The following is a 6,123-nucleotide window of genomic DNA, read 5'->3' on the forward strand; positions in this document are numbered from 1 at the left end:
CATTTCAGAAATGAGAAACCTCGCACAACTGAGAGGTGGCCAGTTTCTACTGTTGGAGCTCACAGTTGAGTGGGTAAGAATTTGTAACATTACATTGCCAGCTGGCAGATGAATCTGAGGTTGTCTAAACAGTCAGATTGATAAGTCCCAGCTGAACCGAAACGAGGTTCTGGGATCTCTTCATCCCTGAACTAGCAGGTTGGGAACACACACCTCACCCCGATACTTTATGCTGCAGTTTCCAGGGACAGGGATGAAGAGACACACAGCACAGTGGTGTCTGTACCCATCTCACCCAAGGCAGAGCCCTGTTTCCTGAAGACTCACTTGTGGTAGGGGACAGCAGCACCGCTGGCACCAGCCTGGGCAAAAGGTGGGATTTCTTGGCTCAAGGCACTAAGCTGTGCAGTGGGTAGGGGCACAGCTGGCTTCAGGCACAGTGGGATCCAGGCACAGATCTTTTCCAAGATGCTCTCTCTCCATCTCCTGTGACTTTCTTCTTTGCACTCAAGCTTCCCACTGTAGCCAGAGGAGGCAGCTCCTGGCCTCCCATTCTCACAGCTTTGCCACCCAAGAGGGACTACCTTCTTCCCTTATTTTCAAGTCAGAAAATCCCAGGGGAAAACAAAAGCATTGGCCCGGGCGCAGTGGCTCACGCCTGTAATCCCAGCATTTTGGGAGGCTGAGGTGGATGGATCACGTGAGGTCGGGAGTTTGTGACCAGCCTGGCCAACATGGTGAAACCCCGTCTTTACTAAAATTACAAAAATTAGCCGGGTGTGATGGCACGCACCTGTAATCCCAGCTACTCGGGAGGTTGAGGCTGGAGAATCACTTGACCCCAGGAGACAGAGGTTGCAGTGAGCCAAGATTGTGCCACTGCACTCTAGCCTAGGCCACAGAGCAAGACTCCATTTCAAAAAGAAAAGAAAATCCCAGGGAAAGGCTGTAATGTCCTAAGCATACAGCCAGGACATGAGGGGTGATTAGTTGCTAGAGCCCACTGGAAGCTCACAGAGGCTTCTCAGAAAAGGAGTGTGGTTGGTACTGGCTGGCAGACCCAAGATGTCCTTCAGAGAGAGGGCCTGCAAGCTGAGATAAGGGAGGTGTCTCGCTGTGGAACTCGGAGCACAGGCACGGCTGCTTCAGCACCTGGACGACAACGCGGTCAACGCAGCGCTGGAAGGGGAACACCCTCCCTGCTCCTGGCCAGGATAAAGAGGCTCCAGGGCCATCTGGTGCCTCCCAGTTTTGTCACTCAGGAATCACCAGGGGAGGGGAGGCCGAACAAGGGGGCTGGATTTTTCCAGCAGGCTCCATGGCCAGGGCAGCAACAGGGGTCACCCTCAGGGGACTTACGGCAGGGATAGCTGCAGGGAGACCAAAGCAGAACTTGGCTGGGAACTTACATGTGGCTCCTCAGGGGACTCCCAGATATAACTGCAAAGGCTTCAAGGGCAGGCCAAGATGCTAGCCAGCAGGATGGGGCCGGAGTGGCCATGGGAAAGGTTAACATGGCCACCAGGATGTCCCCATCTGGTAGGGCCTGGGGATGTCTGGGGTACAGGTGACCTTAGCTATTCATACGTTTAGAGAAAAAAGACTGAATACAAGTTCAAAAATGCTGAAATGGTTATTACTAGGTGGGCAATTACAGGAGACTTTATTTTATCATTCATACATGTCTGTATTTTCCAAATTTTCTAAAATAAGCATGTATCACTTTTGTATTTACAAGAAAAATGAACAATACATCAGAGAAAAATGTGACATGACAGATGCTACAATCAATGTCCAGCATTCTACGGAGCAGAGAGGCGGGAGCAGCTAGGTCCAACCTGGCTAGGGGAAGGCTCAACCCTGAGAAACAGTCCTCTACCAGACAGCCTTGGTCAATGGGAATCCACACTCCTGTGCTCTGTTTTTTTTTTTTTTTTTTTAAGAGGTGTGAGACAAAACAACAAGCTCATCTCCAGGACATGATTGAGGAGCACTGTGGAGGGAGTCTCGTTCCTTCTCCTCTCTCATCTCTGACTGCTGTCTCAGCCCCACGCTGTCCACCCATCAATCGCCACTGATTTGCTCAGAGTAACAGGATCACGTGGCAAGGTGAGCAGGAAGAGGCAAACGTACTCAGAAAATATTTTCAGAACTTGAGCTGGAACTAAAGAGGAAGAACGCAAAGCTCAGTGGACAGAGCACTCAGTCCAGAGACCCAGACACAAGTTCTGGCTCAGCCACAGACTTACCTTGGGCCCTGGGATGAGTCACTTCCCTAAGGGGCCCACATTCCCTCATCTGTAAAGACAGAGTGAGAGGAGAGAAGGTTCTCAGCCAGCTCTGATATTCCAAGAGTCAGAAAAACAACCATTGCTTCCAGCTTTCTGATGATCTGAGGCTTTGTGTCCCATCTGAGTAAGAAAAATACAGGTAGAGGCTGGGCACGGTGGCTCACACCTGTAATCCCAGCACTTTCAGAGGCCGAGGCGGGTGAATCACAAAATCAGGGGTTTGAGACCAGCCTGGCCAACATAGTGAAACCCCATCTCTACTAAAAATACAAAAAATTAGATGGGCGTAGTGGCGGGCACCTGTAATCCCAGCCACCTGGGAGGCTGAGGCAGGAGAATCTCTTGAACCCGGGAGGCAGAGGTTGCAGTGAGCCAAGATCGTGCCACTGCACTCCAGCCTGGGTGACAGAGGGAGACTCCGTCTCAAAAAAAAAAAGAGAAAAAAATAAAAGAGAAACATAGAAGGACCATGGTGATATCCAAAAGAAAAATGCTTTTATATTTATAGATTTTTTTTTTGAGACAGAGTTTAGCTCTTGTCGCCCAGGCTGGAGTGCAGTGATGCAATCTCTGCTCCCTGCAACCTCCACCTCCCAGATTTAAGCAATTCTCCTGCCTCAGCCTCCCGAGTAGCTGGGATTACAGGCATGTGCCACCACACCTTGTTATTTTTTTAATATTATTAGTAGAGACAGGGTTTCACCATGTTGGCTAGGCTGGTCTCAAACTCCTGACCTCAGGTGATCCGCTAGCCTCAGCCTCCCAAAGTGCTGGGATTACAGGCAGGAGCCACTGTGTCCAGCCTATATTTATAGATTATTTAACTGAACTAGATATAAAATGTATATCAATAAATGTATTTACTCCAATAAAAAAGAAAGAAAAACACAGGTACCAATATCAAATTCCATGTCTACCTGTGAGTGTGGTGATCTGCCTGTTTCACTCATTCAATAAATGCATTCAGGCGAGGCCCGGTGGCTTACACCTGTAATCCCAACACTTTGGGAGGCCAAGGCAGGAGGCTAGCTTGAGCCCAGGAGTTCAAGGCCAGTCTGGGCAACATGGTGAGACCCTGTATCTACAAAAAATAAATTAGCCAGGCATGATGGTGCCCGCCTGTAGTCCCAGCTACTTGGGAGGCTGAGGCAAAAGGACGGCTTGAGCCCAGGAGGTCAAGGCTGCAGTGAGCCATGATAGTACTACTGCACTCCAGCCTCGGTGACAGTGAGACCATGTCTCAAAAAATAAACCACATTCATCCATTCCAGTATTTATTGAGTACCTATATATGCCAGGCACTGTGCTAGGCACCAAGAATGCAGCCATGAACAAGACAAACAAAGGGCCCTGCCCTCATAGAGCTTACACTCTAGTGGTGGGGGGAGGTGTGCAGACAATACACAAGGCAACAGACAAGTAGGTAAGTTTTTCAGGAAAATAAACACAGTGCTAGAAAGACTGGTTAGGGCCGGTGGCTCGCGCCTGTAATCCCAGCACTTTGGGAGGCCGAGGCGGGCTGATCAGTTGAGGCCAGGAGTTCGAGACCAGCCTGACCAACATGGCGAAACCCCGTCTCTACTAAAAATACAAAAATTAACCGAGCGTGGTGGCGTGTGCCTGTAATCCCAGCTACTCGGAAAGTGAGACAGGAGAATCACTTGCACCTAGGAAGCAACGGCTGGAGTGAGCCAAGATCATAGCACCATTGCACCCCAGCCTGGATGACAGAATGAGACTCAAAAAAAAAAAAGAAAGGACTGGTTGGGAGGATGTGGGGATGCCACCAGTTTAGATGTTTTGATCAGAGAAGGTGATATTTCAACTGACACCTGAACAGATCAGCTCTATTAGTATAGGACAGGCTATGCTGCAGTAACAAATTAATCCCTACATCTCAAAGATTTAACGCAAGGATTTCTTTCTCTTTTGAGATCTCCAGCAGGTAGAAAGGATTTGTTTTTTGACCATGCAAAGTCTGAGTCAGACTGCCAGGTCTCCTAGGCTGCTGCCCTCCATGTGGTGACTCAGCAATTCAGCCTGCAGCCTGCGTCTACCTCAACACAAGGCTTTCAGAATCTCTACCGTGGCACAGAATGAGAGCTGGGGAGTCCTGCAAGGGCTCTTCATGGCCTCAGCCTGGAAGTGATTCTCCTCACTCACACTCAGAGCACATTGGCCAGAATGAGTCCCAGACCCGCCAAGGGGTCTGGGAAAAGCAGTTTTCTTGGGTAACTAGGAAGGAAAGGCGAGTACACATGGATGAGCCCTAGAAATCTCTACCACAGCAGCTGGACAAACGACGGTAGAAGAGCATTCCAGGCAGAAAGAATGGAAAGGGTGAAGACTAAATACATGAGGCCAGGCGCAGTGGCCCATGCCTTAATCCCAGCACTTTGGGAGGTCAAGGCAGGTGGATCACCTGAAGTCAGGGTGAGACCAGCCTGGCCAACATGGTGAAACCCCGTCTCTACTAAAAATACAAAAATTGGCTGGGCATGGTGGTGCACGCCTGTAATCCCAGCTACTCAGGAGGCTGAGGCACGAGAATTGCTTGGACCAGGCAGGCAGACGTTGCAGTGAGCTGAGATCGTGCCACCGCACTCCAGCCGGGGTGAGTGTGAGATTCAAGAAAAGGAATAGGCCAGGCGCAGTGACTCATACCTGTAATCCCAGCACTTTGGGAGGCCAAGTCAGGTGGATCACCTGAGGTCAGGAGTTCCAGACCAGCCTGGCCAACATGGCAAAACCCTGTTTCTACTAAAAATACAAAAATTGGCTGGGTATGCTGGCGTGTGCACCTGTAAACCCAGCCACTTGGGGGGCTGACACAGGAGAATCGCTTGAACCCAGGAGGCAGAGGTTGCAGTGAGCCAAGATCACACCATTGCACTCTAGCCTGGGCAACAAGAACGAAACTCCGGCAAAAAAAAAAAAAAAGAAGAAGAAAAAAAGAAAATGAATAAATTCAACAGTTCACAGAACTGGCTGAGGGAGAGGGCAAGTGGGAGAAGCAGGAGCACAGAACTGGCTGAAGGAGAGGGCAAGTGGGAGAGGCCACTTTACTTACTCCAGCCAGAAAGTAAAGCAGGAGGTGTTCAGATTGTATTCTAATCACAATGGACGAGAGTTCCATCCGGGGCATCAGTCAGAGCTGGATTCCAATCCCAGCTTTGCTCCTGTAAGATTGAGGGAGCAGCCTGACTTTTCTAAGACTCAGTCTCCTCAAAGGGAGCTGGGACCAGTTACAACCTGTGAAAGTCTTCCTGCTCCGTGCCCAACACACAACAAGCTCTCAAGAACTAGTGGCAACTAGGAACGTTATAGGAACTTCCTTCCTCTCCCGAGTCAGGGAGGGGAGGGGAGCGTGCCAGAGGGAGGGAGGGGGCGGGGAGTACGCCAGTATAAACATACCCTGAGTCAGCCGCCCCAACCAGTTTTCCTAGTTGTGTGGGGCCAGCTGGGGCTCCAGACCAATCCAGGGTCTGCCCCTCTTCCCCAGCAGACTAAGCCCCACAAACACACCCATCCAAGGGACCTTCAGCAAAGAGGGAACATGGGAGGGGTATCCCAAGCTGTGTGAGGGTTCCTTGTAGAGCATTCCTCATTGTAAGTTGTTCAATATCAGACGAGTGACTGTGGACCACCAAGCACAAGGCCAGCACTGGAGGGATTCCCAGGGCCATCTCTACCCAGGACCACCCCTACCCAGGGTGCCCATCCAAAGCCCAGGCTGGCGCTTCCAAGCTCAGCCTCCAAAGCCACATAAAGCTCAAAACAAGCCAGGCTCTGCTGCTTTTTTTTTTTTTTTCTCGTTTTTTTTAATTTGTTT

This window comes from Piliocolobus tephrosceles, chromosome 14 (genome assembly GCF_002776525.5).
Source record: "Piliocolobus tephrosceles isolate RC106 chromosome 14, ASM277652v3, whole genome shotgun sequence".
Classification (NCBI taxonomy): domain Eukaryota; kingdom Metazoa; phylum Chordata; class Mammalia; order Primates; family Cercopithecidae; genus Piliocolobus; species Piliocolobus tephrosceles.